At 46.1% G+C, this 19,837-nt stretch overlaps 1 long non-coding RNA gene across 1 annotated transcript in view; it reads right to left on the bottom strand.

The window, feature by feature from the left end:
* Window positions 1–9,328: 9,328 nt before the first annotated feature.
* LOC310666934 overlaps window positions 9,329–19,837 on the bottom strand; it is a 396,489-nt gene continuing 385,980 nt past the window's right edge. Inside the window, exon 2 of the long non-coding RNA XR_014506118.1 lies at window positions 9,329–9,382. This is a non-coding gene — a long non-coding RNA (uncharacterized lncRNA). The remainder of the gene's footprint in view (window positions 9,383–19,837) is intronic.

Genomic DNA, 19,837 nt, shown 5'->3' with positions numbered 1-19,837 from the left:
AAGGAGAAGTGGAGTTGTGAGGAAACACTCTACTTGTGTCTCAATTCAGTGAGAAGGGGATAGATCTTCTGGAGAAAGACAAGAACAATCCCAAGCCAGTTAGGAGGAGTGTGGTGATCCCCTGGTCTGGTATACTAATAGAGGAACCCCAGGAGAGAGATTTAGAGAAGGTTGGAAAACTGACAGAAAGTACCACCTTGTTTTAGAAACCCCAAGTTTTAAGACCTAAGCTTAAGGAAAACAAATATATATATACAGAGAGAGAGAGAGAGAGAGAGAGAGAGAGAGAGAGAGAGAGAGAACTGTTTTTGAAAGAATTTAAATCTCCTGACACATCTGGACCTCAGCCTAGTATACCTGAAGGAGCGACTCCACCCCTATTGGTCAGCCTGGACACAGAGGTCCAGCTCTGAGGGCCTTCTGGCGGTTCCCTCATTGCGAGAAGTGAGGTTACAGGGAACCAGGCAGAGAGCCTTCTCGGTAGTGGCGCCCGCCCTGTGGAACGCCCTCCCATCAGATGTCAAGGAAATAAACAACTATCTGACTTTTAGACAGGCAGCCCTGTTTAGGGAAGTTTTTAATGTTTGATGTTTTTAAACCTCTGTTGGGAGCTGCCCAGAGTGGCTGGGGAAACCCAGCCAGAAGGGTGGGGTAATAATAATAATAATAATAATAATAATAATAATTTGTTTTAGCAATTTTGTTGTAAAATAGAATCTTTTACCTGTTTAACTTCCCTAAGTCTCCAAGTAGTAGAGCTTTTTTTATTTTAAGCTAAAACTAGGCGGTATTGAGAGGGGGAACACCTCAACAGCTTTATGTGATTGCCATAAATGCTACATTCTTGGGAAGCTGAATGTTCAGGGCACCAGGGATGGAAGCCACACCCACCTGCATTGTTGTTATTGATGTTAATATTGACTAGTCTCTCGCTACCAACGTCTCCAAGCAAACTTGCATTTAAAAGCATAAACATAAATGCATTATGCCATTATTACACTATTCATATAAAACATTAAGCATCTCATTAAATATCTGCAATACATACACACACACTCATAGCAGTCACAGGAAGTGGAATTAAATCAGTTAAGTCCATAAAAAACTGAGGGTGGAGGAGGTAAGTCTTTTTCCGGCACCCAAAAGAGATTATTGAGTGCAGTAGGCAAACCTCACTGGAGAGACCATTCCACAGATGTGGAGCTCCTGGGTCATTGAAACTCCACATGCTAAAGCACATTCAGAACACATTATTTCTCTCAAGGAATTCTGGGCACTGTAGTTTTCCCCACCCTCACAATTCCCAGCAAACCTTAATGAGCCATAGTGCCCAGAATTCTTTGTGGGAAAGAATCTCATTTGAGTATACAGTGGTACCTTGGGTTAAGTACTTAATTCGTTCCGGAGGTCCGTTCTTAACCTGAAACTGTACTTAACCTGAAGCACCACTTTAGCTAATGGGGCCTTGTGCTGCTGCCGCACCGCCGGAGCACAATTTCTGTTCTCATCCTGAAGCAAAGTTCTTAACCTGAAGCACTATTTCTGGGTTAGCGGAGTCTGTAACCTGAAGCGTCTGTAACCTGAAGCGTATGTAACCTGAGGTACCACTGTATTTTAAAAGTATTGTGTGTACACAGCCTGAGCTCTGATGCCACAGTCTGGTATTTTCCTGGGCACCTGGTTTCAAATTCCAGTGTGTGGAATGGGACATTGCTTTCAGATGAACGCCACCAGTTTGTTTGTATGGGGTTTGCACTGGTGGCTTCATGGGAAAGTTGAGTTTTGAGAAGGAGTTTGTGTTGAACGACCCACTTTTTAAAGTGAAGTCAAGATTAGGAGGTTCAGAAACTCGAGCCAAAGCCAGTTCTTATCAAGGCCCAAGAAACTTTATTTAAAAACAAGGTTTTGTTAGAAGAAAAGACATCAAATAATTACACAAATTAAAGACTGCCCAGAAGCCAAGGAAATAACAAAACTATCTTATCTAGCTGGCTGACTAAAAACACTTACACAAATTGTGAGGCAAAATTCTGACTAAGGTCTGAACTAATCATCCCTCCATGATGACAGCTTCTCTATACTAGCCTCAACCCAGGCTTAAGGGAACGCTAACTATGGGCATTCACCCCCCTCCACCCTAAAGGAATTAATGCCTGTTCCCAGCACATGCCTTTGATTAACATTCAACACTGGCCTTGAGACCTTAATGAGGAACATCTGCATTTGAGCTCAAAGTTTCAAAATCTCGAACAGTCTCCCACACAACCCACAAGCTAACCTAAAAGGGGACTACATCACCAGAGAGTTTTATGAAAGTGAAGTGATATCAGGCAGGTATTTGGGGAGGTCTTATTGGACATAAGGGTCAATGAGGAAGAAAGAACAGAGTCATTTGAGGGAGCTGGGAGACCTTTGAATACTTGATGGTAGACATGGGCAGAGATTAAGGCACATATACCATACATTTAATGCTTGATACCCCAAAGAATCCTGGGAACTGAATTTTGGCCCTCACAGAGCTGCAATTCCCAGAACCCAGAACAAACTACAGGTCTCAAAATTGTCATGTGCTTTAAATATGCTCCAAATGTATGGTGTTCTAAGGCTGCCATATTTTGAAGAGCAAAAAAAGAGGACATGTTTGCTGAATTCTGCTTTTCACTATGGATCGCTGTGATGACTCTACCCAGGAGGACGTGTTCTGGAAAAAGAGGACATATGGCAACTGCTTTCATTTATTCCTTCATTGGATTTCTGTCCCATCCTTCCTTCCTCACAGAGGCACTCAGGATGGCAGACAATAAAGTAATAAAACGATGCAGTTAAATTAAGAGCACCTAAAAATGTCTTTAAAAGTCACATATCTTCATGGCTAACTATTTCAAAGAGTCTGAACAATTTCCGATATCCAATGCTTGGATGAGGAGGAATCTTTTTCAGTGCCTCCTGAATGTTCATAATGAGGTTTACTGATGCACCTTGCCACAGAGGGAATTCCACACACACAGAGCCACCACCAGGAAGGCTCTGCAGCAGTGGGACATATCATCATATAAGAACACGGAGAGAAGCAGAAGCCAGGTCTTAGAAAGCTTTGGTCATAAAGCTGAGGAGTTTGTGTGGAATCCTGGAGTGGTCAGAAACAGGGCCAGATTTAGGTTTGATGAGGCCCTAAGCTCCTGAAAGTAATGGGGCCCTTTATATGTCCAGCTGTCATTTGTTAACAACAAATTGTCACTGTTTTTGTGTTGAATATATGCTATATGGTAATTTATGGACCTAATAGGTATCTAAAGCCATTTGCACATGCAGAATGTAGGTACCTTATATGTAGAAATGAGCAAACCAGTGATATTTTAGGGAGCAGGCTAGCAGGTGGGGCCCATTACTTACACCATAGGAGCCTACACAACACAAAACACTGTTGCTGTATGTAGGTTTTATTTTATTTGTTTGTTATCTTATATTTTAGAAATGTACATCCAGTTTTTCCCCCTTTAATTTTTTTGGGGCCCCCCGAGAGAGTGGGGCCCTAAGCTATAGCTTGTTTAGCTTATACGTAAATCCGGCACTGGTCAGGAAACCCAACTAAAGATTTTGGGCAACGAATAGGAAACTTTTTGAGCCCTAGATACACATGCTCTCACTGGAAACATTCCGGGGAGAGGGCACATGTCAGTTATGGGCAGGGCTAGGAGCAAAAACAGACAGAACAACGCATGTAATTCCTGCTTTGAAGCCAGAGGTTTCAACATGCACACAAACACCTTCCCTTCCTCTATCCAGGCTAGCAAGAGGCATTTTCGCAGTTCAGGGACACATTTCAGCACTTGTGGAAGGTGCTAAGGGCTGGATAGCAAGTCCTGGAGGACCACACTTGGCCGTGGGGCTTGAGATTCCCCACCCCTGATGTAAAGGAGAGAAGTCATGCAATCCGAATGATGGAGGTGAACGATTGCGTTTACAGCTTGTGATGGCCTGGGAATCCGGTTCGGAGGCTGAACCTGAGGAATCCCAGCCTGCACAGGAGTCCCCGCCTCCAGGGCCGGCTGAGCTGGGGCAGGGGCTTGAACCTGAAGGGCCCTCACCTGTGCCGGATCCTCAGGAGCAGACACCAGATGAATCCACTCTGGCTCCAGAGGTGATTGAGGACCCATTGCCTGCAGGTGCTCCTCTCCCAGCCCTGTCAGGGGAAGGTGAAGTTGCCTCTGAGTCCAGTAACCCTCCAGCCTCTCCTGAGCTGCAGAGGCTCAGGGCAGAGACGCGGAGGGAACTAAGTTCTCTCAGGAGGAGTGCTTGCCTTAAGGCCAGGAGAGGCAAGTCACCTGTGGGCCGAGACCGCTCTAGGCCTCAGAGGAGATAAAGGCCAGTCAGCCCTGTCCCAGGTTGCGGGAGCAACATCGTTGGTAATCTGTTCCTGCCAGCACCCTGACCTGCTCTCCTGCCAGAGTTCCTGACCACGCCCGACTCTTCGCTTTGGACCTCGCTTCACCCCTGACGGACAGCCTCCATACCCACGACCTAGGACCGGACTTAGATCACGCTGCATGGTAACCCCCCCCCCCCCGGGGCCAGCACACAGCTCCAGTTAACCTTTTGTGAGGCAAAACTGTTGAGGAAGGGGACAGCTTGTTTAACTAAGAAACTGGGACCTCCAGGCACAGTGAAGAAATTCAGCCCACATCCAGTGGTGTACGAAGAGGAGTGCAGTGGGGGCGGTTTGCTCTGGGTGCCAATCCCAGGGGGGAGGGGACAAAATCCTCCCTGGGTGGATCACGCGGCCACACCACGATCGGCCCCCCACCGGGAGGATTGCACTGCTGCACTGCGATCGGACCCCTGCAGGGAGGATCGCGTCATAGTGCTGTGATCAGGACCCCCCCCCCAGGAGGATCGCACCACAGCGCAGTGATCGGATCCTCCCGGAGCATAGCTGTCAACTTTTCCATTTTCTTGCGAGGAATCCTATTTGGAATAAGGGAATTTCCCTTAAAAAAAGGGAAACGTTGACAGTTATGCCCTGGAGGATTGCGCCGCCGCTCCGCAATTGGACCCCCCCAGGAGGATCATACCACAGCGTGGTGATCGGACTCCCCCCCCCCAAGGATCACGTCGCCGCGTGCCACTGCTCCGGGTGCAGGAGCAGCTAGTTCCACCACTGCCCACATCCCCAGATACACATCTGTTTCCACAAGTGAATGGTTGCTGTTAACTTGGGGACACTGTTGACATTGGCTGGTCCAACTTTCACCTGGGGAAAGGGGTGTGTTCCCCCAAAGGTTTAGGTGGAATGGCTAACGTGAGGGCCGCTGCCCCCTCCATTGTGAGGGCAGGTATTTTGCTAGCCCATAAGCACCTTCAGCTTCATGCTGAAATTGAGCCCCGTAGTCTACAGAAAGGGAATCTGAAGGCCTTCCCCACTCAATGGTTGATGACATCTTGCTGAGCTGTGTTACATTTTAATTAGCTACCCGTTTCCCCAATGGCGTTAGCTACTTACATTTGCTTGTAGCTTAGCATATTTGAATAATGGAAGGGATGTTGTTTTTCTGCCCCCACCACTGAATAAGATTGTTTTCTTGGAGACACAGCGTGCAGCCTCAAATTAGCTTTGTACCATGATTCCCACGGGGACCAGCATGGAAGCTGGAGTTCTCGCTGGCATTTGGCAGCAGAGCAATGTCTGGAGAGCCAACAGAAGCTAAAAAGATGGCACTATGCATATGCTCAGTAATTCACCTGGGGGAACAAGGATGCAAATTTTAATCTTCCAAATCTCCATAGAGCGGGCCAAGTGCGGAGAGGGTAGAGTGATAAAAACGGGCTATAGAATTCTGTTTTGATTAAAACAAAGCAAACAAACAAATCCAGCTTTCAACTGAAATATATTGCACAGATTTGCTCTATTTGCATGTTCTAATTATTTGTATCATACAGGCATTGAATTGGGGTGTGAGAAAGAGGAACACTTAATCCAGAGTGCTGAGATTTGTCTCGGCGATCTTTGTTCTGATGTGTGCTTTAGGACTATCATATGTTCTTATGGTATGGTCATCATGTGAGGGGACTTGAAAGAGTCATGTTTTCCCACTTGGAATGTGATTCTGATTCCTTGGTTTCATTCATGACTGTTTTCGCCCTTGGCAAATCTCACAACTGCTTGTGCACTGAAGAGGCAAGCTGCATTTCACTCTAAAAGCTTGCCTCTTCAGCATGTAATGGAAATAGGAAAAGCTGTCTTACTAGGGAGCAGCTCCCAAAGCACTCAGTGGGACATCTTAGTAAAAATCTATGCTATTGTACTGGAATAAGCCCCCAGCACTTTTCCTACTATCTATCTCTCTCTCTCTCTCTCTCTCTCTCTCTATCTATCATCTATCTATCTATCTATCTATCTATCATCTATCTATCATCTATCTATCTATCTATCTATCTATCTATCATCTATCTATCATCTATCATCTATCATCTATCATCTATCTATCTATATCTATCTATCTATCTATCATCTATCTATCTATCATCTATCTATCTATCTATCTATCTATCTATCTATCTATCTATCTATCATCTATCTATATCTATCTATCTATCATCTATCTATCTATCTATCTATCTATCTATCTATCTATCTATCTATCTATCATCTATCTATATCTATCATCTATCTATCTATCTATCATCTATCTATCTATCTATCTATCTATCTATCTATCTATCTATCTATCTATCATCTATCTATCTATCATCTATCTATCTATCTATCTATCATCTATCATCTATCTATCTATCTATCTATCTATCTATCTATCTATCTATCTATCATCTATCTATCTATCTATCTATCTATCTATCATCTATCTATCTATTTATTTATTTATTACATTTATATACCCCCTTTATCGTCCAAGGATCTCAAGGTAGTGTACATAAGTTCCCCTCCCTCCATTTCATCCTCACAACAACTCTGTGAGGTAGGTTAGGCTGAGAAACAGTGACTGGCCCAAGGTCACCCACTGAGCTTTCATGGCTGAGTGAAACACTCACCACATCATTTAACACAGGATTAGGCTGGCAGATGATGTTCTATTATCTAATGTAAGGTTCTTATCTAATGTAAAGTCCTGCACTTGGGCAGGAATACTCAATGCACAAATTTAAGGTGGGGGACACCTGGCTGGACAGTAGAACATATGAAAAGGGTTTAGGATCTTAGTAAGACCACAGGTTTAACATGAGGCAACAGTGTGATGCAGCAGCAAAAAAAAAAAAAAGCTAATGTAGTTCTAGGCTGCATCAATACAGTGAGATGATCAATGGAAACAACATTCCGCTCTAATGTGCTTTGGTCAGACCACACCTGGAGTCCTGCGTCCAGTTCTGGAGACCCCAAGAAAAATATTGACAAGACGGAGTACAGTGGTACCTCTGGTTGCAAATGGGATCCGTTCTGGAGGCCCGTTCACAACATGAAAAGCCCGCAACCTGAAGTGCCGTATCTGAGCGGCGCAATTTGGTGCTTGTGCGCATGCGCGAAGCACAATTTAGCGCTTGTGTGCATGCGCGAGCGGCAAAACCTGGAAGTAACCCTTTCTGGTACTTCCGGGTTGCCGCGGGACACAACCTGAAAAAACGTAACATGAAGCAAACGTAACATGAGGTATGACTGTATGTGTAGAGGAGGACAACCAAGATGATAAAAAGTCTTCAGACCAAGCCTTCTGAGGAATGGTTGAGGTAAGTTTAGCCTGGATAAGAGGAGACTGAGAGATGATAAGATAGCCATCTTCACATATCCCAAGATCTGCCAGATGGAAGATGGAGAGAGCTTGTTTTCTGCTGCCCCTGAGGGTAGGGCTTGAACCAATGGCTTCAAATTACAAGAAAGGAGATTCTGACGAAACATTAGGAAGAACTTCCTGATGGTAAGAGCTGCTTAACAGTGGAATGGACTCCCTTGGAAGGTGGTGGACTATCCTTCATTGGAAGCTTCTAAACAGAGGTTGGGTGACCTTCTGTCATGGATGCTTTAGATAAGGTACCTGCAGTGCCTTGATGACCCTTGGAATTCCTTCCAGTTCTACAATTCTACGATTCTATTATCTATTTTGTATTTCACCCTTGGAAAGACCTTGAAGACTAGCTCATGTGTGGTGGGGGTGAAGAGTTATTCCATTTCTTCAACTATGAGTGGTAGAATTTAATTTGCAATGCAACATGCCTGCAGTGTTATTTTATCTGATGTCATTTTCCATCGGGTTCCTTTGACCTCTGAGGGCAGCAAGGCAATGAATTGAGAGAACAATAGAAAACAAATGCGTTGACATGAACTCCAAGGGCAGGTGCTTGCTGTAGCAAAAATGTTTTCCTAATTGCAGAGATCTGAAGCTGCAGTCGTGCAATGCCAGAAAAGCTTGCAGAGTTGGTGGCTTTTCGGGAAATGCATTATGGATTAGAGGGGAGAAAAAACAAAGAGAATGTTTACCCAGTTATGTTAATATTATTGTTTTATGTAATATCTGCATTCATGAGTAACTCCTGAAATGCCGACATTTGTTATGGTAGATAGAGTCAATTACTGAGCAGGGCAGATCTGAAATATTACTTAGGGTTGATTCAGCTGTTAGAATTGCAGCACAGAGCACTTGCTGTTGCTACCAGGACCAGTCTCTGAGACTAGATGAGATAAAAAAAGAAAGGTAAAGGACCCCTGGACGGTTAAGTCCAGTCAAAGGTGACTATGGAGTGTGGCGCTCATCTCGCTTTCAGGCCAAGGGAGCTGGTGTTTGTCCACAGACAGCTTTCTGGGTCATGTGGCCAGCAGGACTAAACTGCTACTGGTGCAATGGGACACCGTGACGGAAACCAGAGTGCACAGAAATGCTGTTTACCTTCCTGATGCAGTGGTGCCTATTTATCTACTTGCACTGGTGTGCTTTTGAACTGCTAGGTTGGCAGGAGCTGGGATAGAGCAACGGGAGCTCACCTGTCGCGGGGATTTGAACCGCCGACCTTTTGATTTGCAAGTCCAAGAGCCTTAGTGGTTTAGACCACAGCGCCACCCGCGTCCCTCCTCATCCTTAGAGGAGGAAGATCCCACAGCCAGCCTTATTCTGCTCTGAGACTGAGGGATGTCAACATATCTTCATGGACTTTGGGGGCTCCTACACTAGAAGATGACCCCAGTGGCTGATTTACACATATAAGCTAAACAAGCTATAGCATAGGGCCCCACTCTCATGGGGAACCCCAAAAAATGTAAAGTGAAAAAACACTGCATGTACATTTCCAAAATATAAGATAAAAAACAAATAAAATAAAACCTACATACCGCAACAGTGTTTTGTGCTGCATAGGCTCCTATTTTGTTATGTGCAAATGGCTTTAGATACCTATTAGGTCCATAAGTTACCATATAGCATATATTCAACACAAAAAAACAGTGACAATTTGTTGTTGGCAAAGGACAGCTGGACATATAAAGGGCCCCATTACCTTCAGTAGCTTAAAGGTAAAGGGACCCCTGACCATTAGGTCCAGTCATGGCCAACTCAGGGGTTGCGGCACTCATCTCACTTTATTGGCCGAGGGAGCTGGCGTACAGCTTCTGGGTCATGTGGCCAGCATGACTAAGCCACTTCTGGCGAACCAGGGCAGCGCACAGAAACGCCGTTTACCTTCCTGCCGGAGCGGTACCTATTTATCTATTTGCACTTTGACGTGCTTTCGAACTGCTAGGTGGGCAGGAGCAGGGACCGAGCAATGGGAGCTCACCCCGTCACGGGGATTCGACCCGCCGACCTTCTGATCGGCAAGTCCTAGGCTCTGTGATTTAACCCACAGTGCCACCCGCGTCCTCATAAAACCTAAATCCGGCCCTGGATGACCGGCTCGGGGAGTCTGTTGAGTCAGGGCACTCCTATGCCCTCTAGACTGGCCATACCTCCCAGCTCCAACTCTTCCACCATAATCTATCATTGACCTCAGGAGCAGAGATTGAGAAAACACCTTTACTGAAGCCCAAAGGACCCAGCATACATCTGCTAGCATGAGGGTCCCCCCTTCCGCCGTATCTCAAAGCCCTTCACATTAGTGTCCTGTTGATTCTCCTGGACATCCGGGAGCTCAGCAATGGTGGACCACCTATAAAACTTGCTACCTGGTTGTTGCTAGTGCAACTTCTTCTACTGCTCAGCTCCTTGGCTCCAGTCTCAGTCTTTTGCTCAGCTCCCCTGCTGCTACAGAGCATCAGACCTGCTAATGGCTCTGCTGGACAGCTATCCAGAAGGGAATATCCTGGAAGAGAACAGCTTCAGGGCTTATCCACACCGCTGGAACAAGCAACAAATGAGTTTTCTGCAGACTGATATTTGTTCTGATTCAGCAGTAATCTGTGGTTTTTTTCCTGGGGAAAATGGCAGGACAGAAGAAATGCCTCTCAGATACCTGCCTAGAAATCATGGGACGAGTGGTGGGAAAAATTGTGGGGCAAAGCCCTCACTGGTATTGTGGGGAATCAAGTCACAGGTGTGGTAGGAACAGGACATTAGAACTGGGAGGTGATGCGGAATGGGCAAATGCTGAGATTGCCTCTTTATCCTGCACAGAAAGGCAGCAATGGTGTGGGAAGTGCCAGTCATGTTGGCCTGCCATAGCAGTGATAATACTAGGCAAGCCACTCACCAGTGTGGTGTAGTGGTTAAGAGTGGTAGTCTCGTAATCTGGGGAACCGGGTTCGTGTCTCCGCTCCTCCACATGCAGCTGCTGGGTGACCTTGGGCCAGTCACACTTCTCTGAAGTCTCTCAGCCCCACTCACCTCACAGAGTGTTTGTTGTGGGGGAGGAAGGGAAAGGAGAATATTAGCTGCTTTGAGACTCCATAGGGTAGTGATAAAGCAGGATATCAAATCCAAACTCCTCCTCCTCCTCCTCCTTCTTCACCACTGTGGCTCACATTTCTCAGGTTCCATTTGTGAACCCCCAGGCTCCATCAGGGAGGACATAGACAGGCAACTCCTAAAGGCAGCTAGCTCCTTTTCATTTAATAAAAAAAAAATAATATTTTTTTATTTATACCCCACCCTTCCCAGTTCAGAAAACTGGGCTCAGGGCAGCTAACAACAAATTTAAAACACTTAATTGATGCCACAAAAAAACAGCATAAAGTACGGTATAAAATGTGAATAATAAATTCAGAATTCAAAAATCCATCCAATAAATATTAGATGATCACCAGGGCTAGCTGGCTAAATTAGTCCTATTTGGGCCACCGAGGAGACCAGGGGAGAATTAGCTGTGGGATCCCAGAGCGGGTAATCTTCATAAAAAGGGCAGGGGGAGGGAAGGAAGGGGAATAAAAGATCAGGCTAAGTTCAAATTGAAACCCAGGTGGAACAGCTCTGTCTTACAGGCCCTGCGGAAGGAAGTTAAATCCTGCAGGGCCCTGGTCTCATGAGACAGAGCATTCCACCAGGTCGGAGCCATCATTGAGAAGGCCCAGGCCCTGGTGGAGGATAATCTGACTTCCTTAGGGCCCAGGACCTCTAAACTGTGATTTTCCATGGACCTTAAGGTCCTCTGGAGGGCATACCAGGAAACCCTAAACTGTATAAGGTAATGGGACCCCTGACCATTAGGTCCAGTCGTGGCTGACTCTGGGGTTGCGGCGCTCATCTCGCTTTATTGGCCGAGGGAGCCGGCGTACAGCTTCCGGGTCATGTAGCCAGCATGACTAAGCCGCTTCTGGCGAACCAGAGCAGCGCACAGAAACGCCGTTTACCTTCCTGCCGGAGCGGTACCTATTTATCTACTTGCACTTTGATGTGCTTTTGAAGTGCTAGGTTGGCAGGAGCAGGGACAGAGCAACAGGAGCTCACGCCGTCGTGGGGATTCGAACCGCCGACCTTCTGATCGGCAAGTCCTAGGCTCTGTGGTTTAACCCACAGCGCCACCCGCGTCCCTTACCTCTGGTTAAAGTCGCTTCAGGTTGAGCGTTACTTCCGGGTTTCGCCGCTCGCGCATGCGCAGATGCTCAAAATGACGTCACACACTTGCGTAGAAGCGATGAATCACGACCCATGCACGTGCAGACGTAGATTGCGTTCTGCTCTGGATGTGAACAGGGCTCCGGAACGGATTCTGTTCGCATCCAGAGGTACCACTCTAGTCATCTCTGGGTTTATGTGAGATTGTCTAGTTCTTCTTTCATAGTTGTGTAAAACTGAATCACCATCATCTGGGAGTACAAAAGAAGAAGAAGAGTAAAGTGGATATTTTTTGTCTGAAAAACTGTCTTTCCTCCAAGATCTGTGCTATCAGCTCTTTGATGTTGAAGCACTCCTGACTTATAGAAGGCGAGATAAATGGCACCTATAAACTATTTTAAAACTCTGTAAAATGGGTTTCTCACAAGCTCGCCAGGATTTCAAGAAGGCAGCGGTAGCCTGGTACGGGGTGTTTTATTGAAGCCTGCAACTCAGGCTTATGACAATGATTAAAACTTTATGGCACCATTTCATGTAAAGGCAGTGGGGGGGGGGAATCATGGAAGTGGGCGACACAAGTCACTTGGAAGTAGCTGAGCATAGGCAACAGAAGTCCTGCTACACAGGCACAAGTAATTCAATTTTTGTGAATTTGTGCTGTTTGGTTTAGCAAAACAACAAGCCCGTGTTTTTGTTCCTTTTCCACATATGAATAAATGGAAGTACTTCACAAAGCACATAAACTCTGGAATTAGCTACTACAGGGTGAGTCCCCGTGGATATGTATAAGATGCAGTGAGAGCCACTGAGTTGGATGGTTTTAAAAAGGCGTTGGGCAAATTCATTCAAATTCATAGCCTTGTTGTTGTCACCCGCTGTGCTCCTGAATCTGACCTGAACACTGGCTATTCCTGGGCGGGAAGCAGTATAAGAAAACTTCCCATCCCATTGATCCTTGACTTTGGTATGGCTTGTGTTTCTGGTCTTGCTTTTTGGCACTGATTCCCTGTTCCCTGGCTCCTGATAGGCTTCAGATTGCTGCCTATGACCCAACAGCCCTCAAAATAGGATAGGGGAAAGGGATAAGCTATGCGGAGCAGTCTTTGGTCTTGTGTGATTTATGTTGCTTTGTGCAAGGGCCCCCCAATCTGAGCCGGGCACAGAATGGGGGCAGACAAACGCATAGAATTAAGCAACATGATGTCTCTGAGTACATGCTCAACCCAGGGATTTGTACAACTGAGACTTTACAGCCCCTTCACACAAAAATCCACAGTTGGATTTTTTCCAGAACTTAATTTCTTCCACAATGACTTGTTGTGGCAACTACTAAAAGAAGCCCTTGCAGATCTAATTAGTTTGCCCACCATTGTGATATGTCACTTTGTTTATTATTATTATTATTATTATTATTATTATTATTATTATTAATGGAATTTTATTTACAACATAAACCCCCCACCCCCCAATACACAATCCACCCTCATTAAACGTGAACATAAGATACAGTGAACATAACATACAACAATACAAACAACGAAATAAAAGACTTCCTTTATCCTGTCTCTGGCCTCCTTATTTACTTCTTATAAACTGTTTCCTTTATGAATAATTATTAAGATTTTTCTAATTATAACTTAAATATCCACAAAGTCTCCTGCAGACGTTAATCGAAACAAGTCCAGGTATGTATGTTAGGGCACTGTTTTGTGAAGTATTCTTTGCATTTCCCCCATGCCTTTTGAAACTCTTGTCTAGTGTGATCTCTCATTGCCTCTGTTAATCTAGCCAGTTCAATATACTCTAACAGTTTGTCTTGCCATTCCTTTTTTGTTGGCACAGTTTCTCCCCCCCCCCCCCCAGTTTTTAGCAATTAGGATCCTTGCCGCTTCATAGAGGAATATTTTCTGATCTTCTCTTGCTATATGTCACTTTGAACATGGTAGGGTAGCACCATGACTCTGGGGTCAGATGCCTTCAGGGGATGAGGCTGGGCATTTGGAGAGGTAATTGCCCTAAGGAGAAAGCTCGAGATGTACGGAGGACTTTGAGGATTCCAGTTCAGATGCTCTACTGCATGTGTGGGGAAGCTCTGATCCTTTGGGTGCTGGTGAACTGCAACTCCCATCAGCCCAGACAAGACTGGTCAATGGCCAGGGAAGATAGGAATGCTCTTGCAAACTGTGTCCTAATGGAACCACAGTCTCTCCCACTTGGTTGGAGTCAACAGCTCCTGAAGGTGAGTTGCTCAGATAGCAACTGAGATACAGCTGCAGCTCTTGTTGAAATTTCAGCCTGAGGATGATTGCTGCTGAAGCAACATCCACACTCTGCTCTTATGGCGTCTTCAGCTTAAGCCCTGCATGGAGCTGTCCGGAGTACCGCTGAAGCCTCACCTCTGTATTGATGAGGCCATCATTCAAAATGGAACAGGCGGTGAAACCTCCACATTGACTAGACTAGAATATTAATGTTAAAGGTATTGGGGTTTTTTTTGAAGCCCCAGAAAGTGGGAACTTCTAGCTATGAGGCCTTGTAATCTGACTCTCCAGCACTCCCCTAGGCCACATCCATTTCTTCTTAGGTCACACCCCATCTCTCATTCTGAAGTGAGATGATGATGCTGGAAGAGATCTCTTCCTGCGATTCCGACTTGCTGGATTTTCTTCTTTCTGCACCAGGAAAAGTGTTCTGCAGGTTACGAAAATGAGGCGTTAACTGTCGGTTTGCAAGCCCCCTCTGTAGAGGCTGGCCCCTCTCACTGTCCTCGGAGCTTGCTTACCGGTAACCTCCTCTGGCTGATATCCAGACAGACCAGGGAGATTTTGATAGGCAGCATTTTCCCAAGCGTGGGTAAAATGCACAACCCCTCCCTCCTGCTTCCGCAGGGGAAAGAAAATAAGTCAGAAATCTATTTACATTATATTTATTTCTGACATTACAGCACTAGAGAAAAACACGTCCTTTCAGTTCAGTTCTTCTAGCATGTCTGACAAACTTCCTGAGCATGCGCACACAGAAGGTTTCAAATTACACTCTTCACAGAGACTTATCCAGCCTGTGAACGTCCTGGGAAATTCTTCTTTCCCACAGATAGGCGCATCATGTGATGTCAACAATCTGGCTGTCTGCAGCGGTGATGTTTCCATATACTGACATTAACGTGGTTGTCAGTGATGCTGAGACAACTGTATGACTAACAGATGTTTCTGCCTGCCCTTCCTTTTAAATCCACCGCTTATTGCAATGTTTGTGCTTAAACGCATCGCCCCTTGCTGTGAAACCAGCAGGAAGCTCCTGTGTATGTTTTGAAACCAAATAGTGGACCTCTGAGGTTTTGTTTCCCTTGGGCAAAAGGGCATATGAGCCCTGCAGTGTGTTGTGTCACAGACAGCAAGCAAATGGGCGTGGTGCTATTCCACGGGTGTGGATAAAAGGGCAAGTGATTTAAGTTCCCAGCATGTCTCCAAGAGAGGATTTGAGGAGAAGGGGGCTGGGAAGGCTGAGCAGATGCAGAGGAAGAAATGTCCCCTCCAGTCTTTAGTAGCTTTTGAAGCTCTCAACAATCCTTCTTTCCCAGGGACCCCCTCTATTTTTTACCCAGTGGGTAGGGAAAGCTTTTCAGCCTGAGGCCCACATTCCTTTCTGGGCAACCTTCTAGAAGCCACAAGCAGAGGTGAAAGTGAGCATAGTAAAAACACCGTGAATAATAATAATAATAATTTATTATTTATACCCAGCCCATCTGGGCTGGGCTTCCCCAGCCACTCTGTGCGGTTTCCAGCTTCCCTAAACAGGGCTGCCTTCAGATGTCTTCTGAAAGTCTGGTAGTTGTTCTTCTCTTTGACATCTGGGGGGAGGGCGTTCCATGGGGAGGGCGCCACTATCGAGAAGTCCCTCTGCCTGGTTCCCTGTAACTTGGCTTCTCGCAGTGAGGGAACAGCCAGAAGGCCCTCAGCGCTGGACCTCAGTGTCCGGGTAGAACGATGGGGGTGGAGACGCTCCTTCAGGTATACTGGACCGAGCTTTTAATGTTTAACAGACCACTGTATTTTAATACTTTGTTGGAAGCTGCCCAGGGTGGCTGGGGAGACCCAGCCAGATGGGCGGGGTAATAATAATAATAATAATAATAATAATAATAATAATAATAATAATAAATTATTATTGTTGTTGTTGTTTTTGTTGTTACTACTACTACTATGACATGACCTTACTGACTGGATAGTTTTGTTGGTCAGTGTGATGTTCTGAGAATCGTTTGGAGTTTGTTAAGAGAGAGCTAGTTAAGATCCGTATCTGTTCTTGTATATAGTAACTTGTGCAGTCTGCTGTAAATAATAGACACATCTAAGTAACCAAGTTACTAGTAGCAGCGTCTTGTTCCTGCTTCGTCCATCCTGCCTGCAACTGATTGCTTTCTGGAACTCTGTGTATGCTCTGCTAAGGTCTGACTAAGGTCCTGCAACAGGTCAAAGTTGTGAAACACCAATATGGTCTGCCTGCTGCCCTCCCCCCAGCTGTAGGGCGGCTGAGTGGGAAGAGGCAGGCTGACTCCAGAGGCCCCACAGTGCGCCCCACCCCTGGGCGCGCCGCCCCAGGCACAAGAGCAGCTTCCTCCGCCGCTGCCTGCAAGTAAGCCCTGCTGAACTCTAGGGGATTTCTGATTGCACTGAACAGCAGCAAAACCACTTCAGGCTGCAGTTCAACTGCCCTTTCCTGGGAGTAAGCCACACTGAATGCAATGGGGCTTACTTCTGAGTAGATCTGCATAAGCTTGCGTGACCGTGCAAACATGCCTCTCTTCCACTGGACAACAGAATGTGCCACCTAATCTTCTGATTTACTCAAAGGTAGACCCTCTGAGCATAGCTGTCAACCTTCCCTTATTTGGCGGGAAACTCCCTTATTCCAGCGCTGTTTCCCACTGCTACCCCAGATTGTTAGATATCCCGTAAATTTCCCGGATTTCAAAGGAAGCAGCTCCTCTCCCTCCCTGCCAGCCAGGGAGGCTCCTCAACTGCGTTGCTCAACAATAAGGAGTCTGAGAATGACTGGCGGGTGGAGTTTGCATGCCTTGTGCCGATCAAATTGGCCGCATTGCCTGGGGCTCGCCTTTGCTTCAGCGCTTCCCAGCAGAGAGGTGATAGTGTGGTTTTCCTTGCTGCATCCCCTTTGCCAGGTTGCTGCGCTGTGGGAACCACCACTTGAGGCTTCGTTTGGCTGCTGGGTGGGCTTTCTGCCTTTGGCTCAGAGGGGCTTGGAACGTATCTGTGCTCAGAATCGGATACATCATAATCAACGGCCCACTCACCCTTGCTAGGGATAAGGTTTGTCTGGAGTGGGGGCACATGGGGGAAAGAGAAGGAGCGTTGAGTACAATGGTGGGTGGCGGGAGGGGGGGCTTTTGGGTTTTTTTTGCAGGCTCCTCCAATTGACTGTTATGGGGGAAAGGAAAGGAGCTGGTTGAGTAAATTGGCGGGCGGTGATCTGCTGCTGATCCCTTATTTTGGCTGCTGATCCCTTATTTTCAAGGGACGCGGCTGGCGCTGTGGGTAAAAGCCTCAGTGCCTAGGGCTTGCCGATCGAAAGGTCAGCGGTTCGAATCCCCGCGGCGGGGTGCGCTCCCATCTTTCGGTCCCAGCGCCTGCCAACCTAGCAGTTCGAAAGCACTCCCGGGTGTAAGTAGATAAATAGGGACCGCTTACTAGCGGGAAGGTAAACGGCGTTTCCGTGTGCGGCTCTGGCTCGCCAGAGCAGCGATGTCACGCTGGCCACGTGACCTGGAAGTGTCTCCGGACAGCGCTGGCCCCTGGCCTCTTGAGTGAGATGGGCGCACAACCCTAGAGTCTGTCAAGACTGGCCCGTACGGGCAGGGGTACCTTTACCTACCCTTATTTTCAAATCTGAAAGTTGACAGCTATGCCTCTGAGTTCAGTGGTATATAAATCTATGACTTCAGGCTTGTCACCCAATGCTATACATATTTATCTAGAAGTAAGACTGATAGCCATGGGACTTACTCCCAGGAAATGGGAGTTTAGCCTGGAGCTGCAACTCTGAACACACTTACTTAGAGAGTAAGCCACAATGAACATAGAGGGACCTACTTTCTGCATGAACACACATAGGACTGGGAACTTATTTTTCTGCCTAGATTCAATTCTTTCTTCTTCCTATTATTGCTATTATTATTTTGAAATGATTCTGCCAACAGAAATTAAGTAAAAGCAACAAGGATTTTAACTTCCCCAGAGGCCTATAGTTTAAGCCAGAAGACGAAACATTAAAGCTATAACTCACATCAATTGTGTGTGGGTTTTTGGGAGCTTTTTCCTACTGGGATCAGCTATATTTTACTCATTAATAATCTCCATTACTTATTTAGAAATACATTTGGAGTACTTTTTATACGTTCTCCTTTAGATTTCAAAGCCATCGAAGATATTAGGTCATTTGTAATGAAACTTAACAGCTAGAATTGCAAAGGATTTGTAATATATTGAGCTTGCCTGTGATGTTGGTAGAATATTTCAATTATTATCATCTATTAGATTTACATACTGCCCTTCATCAAAAAATCTCAGGCTGGTTCACAAGAAAAAGACACAAATAAATGCAGGCAACAACCTGTTTTTGTGGGGGTTACATTCTGAGGCACCGTGCACATCAGTGAAATCAATAATAATAATAATAATAATAATGATAGAAACCTGTCAGGGAACTGCCATCAGTACTGGAGGGAGAGCGCAAAAGCCAGAGGGATTCCAGAGAGCGTCCAGGGATCGGGAGAAGCAGCCCATCTTCTGGGGAAGAGAATCAGCGTAGCACCAGTGGAGAAGGGGGGCAGATGGGGGAAGCAGCGAGGCGGTCCCATGACTCCTTGCCTGGGACCAGCGGGGAGAGTAGGGGTCCTCCGTTGCCCACGCCCTCCCTGCGCAGAAGGCTTTCGCGCAGAGAGGGTAGGCGGAGACTAGGCGTCAAAGAGCTTCTTTGCTGGAAGAAGTTTAAGAAACGCCCACTCACAGATTCTGCCAGCGACTGAGTCAGCCACGGGTGAGTGGCGGTCCGGACAGATAAGGTACACTTTGGCAGCACAGCCAGGTGTTTGCACCCAGCCAGGGAAATAGGTGCCTGCTTACGCACGAGCAACCCCTTAGAAACCATTACAAAACCCATTGAAAAAGCCTGCAGGCACCTCGGTCTGCCCGTCTCTGCCCTTTTGGTGACATTTCAGTGACTTAAAATATAATAAAACATTCAACATTAAAAAACTTCCTTATACAGGAAAGTATTCAGATGTCTTCTAGAGGCTGTATAATCTCCTTGGCTTGGGGGTTGCATAACTCCATACCCTCCGATGAAAATAGCGATGTCCTAAGGAAAAGTGGGACATTCTGGGATCAAATCAGAAACCAGGAAGTCTTCTGTCCCTGGAAACTAGGGACCCTTTGAGGGTCCATGAATGGCACAGATGGATTCAGCTGACCTGGACAGCATCACCAAGAGGAAGGCAATTCCGATAAAACAGTATTAAGAAAGCTGCAGTACAAACTCCTCCACCCATCCCGTCTTTTCTGTAGCCTCCCTTTTAAGCAATCAGAAAAAAAGAGAATTTTTCACTTTGGGTTCTCATTCTTTTCCTGGAGTGCCTTTTGTCAGCTTATGACAATTAGCTAATTTTCTGGCATTCACAGTGCTAAAATCTCTTGGAAGGCATCCGGTGTGAAATAGAGTTCTGAAACCAAGCTATCAAGTTTCATTGTGTTAGCTCATCAGCCATATGTTTAATTTTAAAAAAGAAAGACTCTGTCACATACAAAGCAACATTTCTTCCCTCACACCCACCTCTC

Source organism: Podarcis tiliguerta (genome assembly GCF_965153285.1).
Source record: "Podarcis tiliguerta genome assembly, chromosome: 16".
Taxonomy (NCBI): Eukaryota; Metazoa; Chordata; class Lepidosauria; order Squamata; family Lacertidae; genus Podarcis; species Podarcis tiliguerta.
This window is presented reverse-complemented; position numbering and strand designations above follow the sequence as displayed.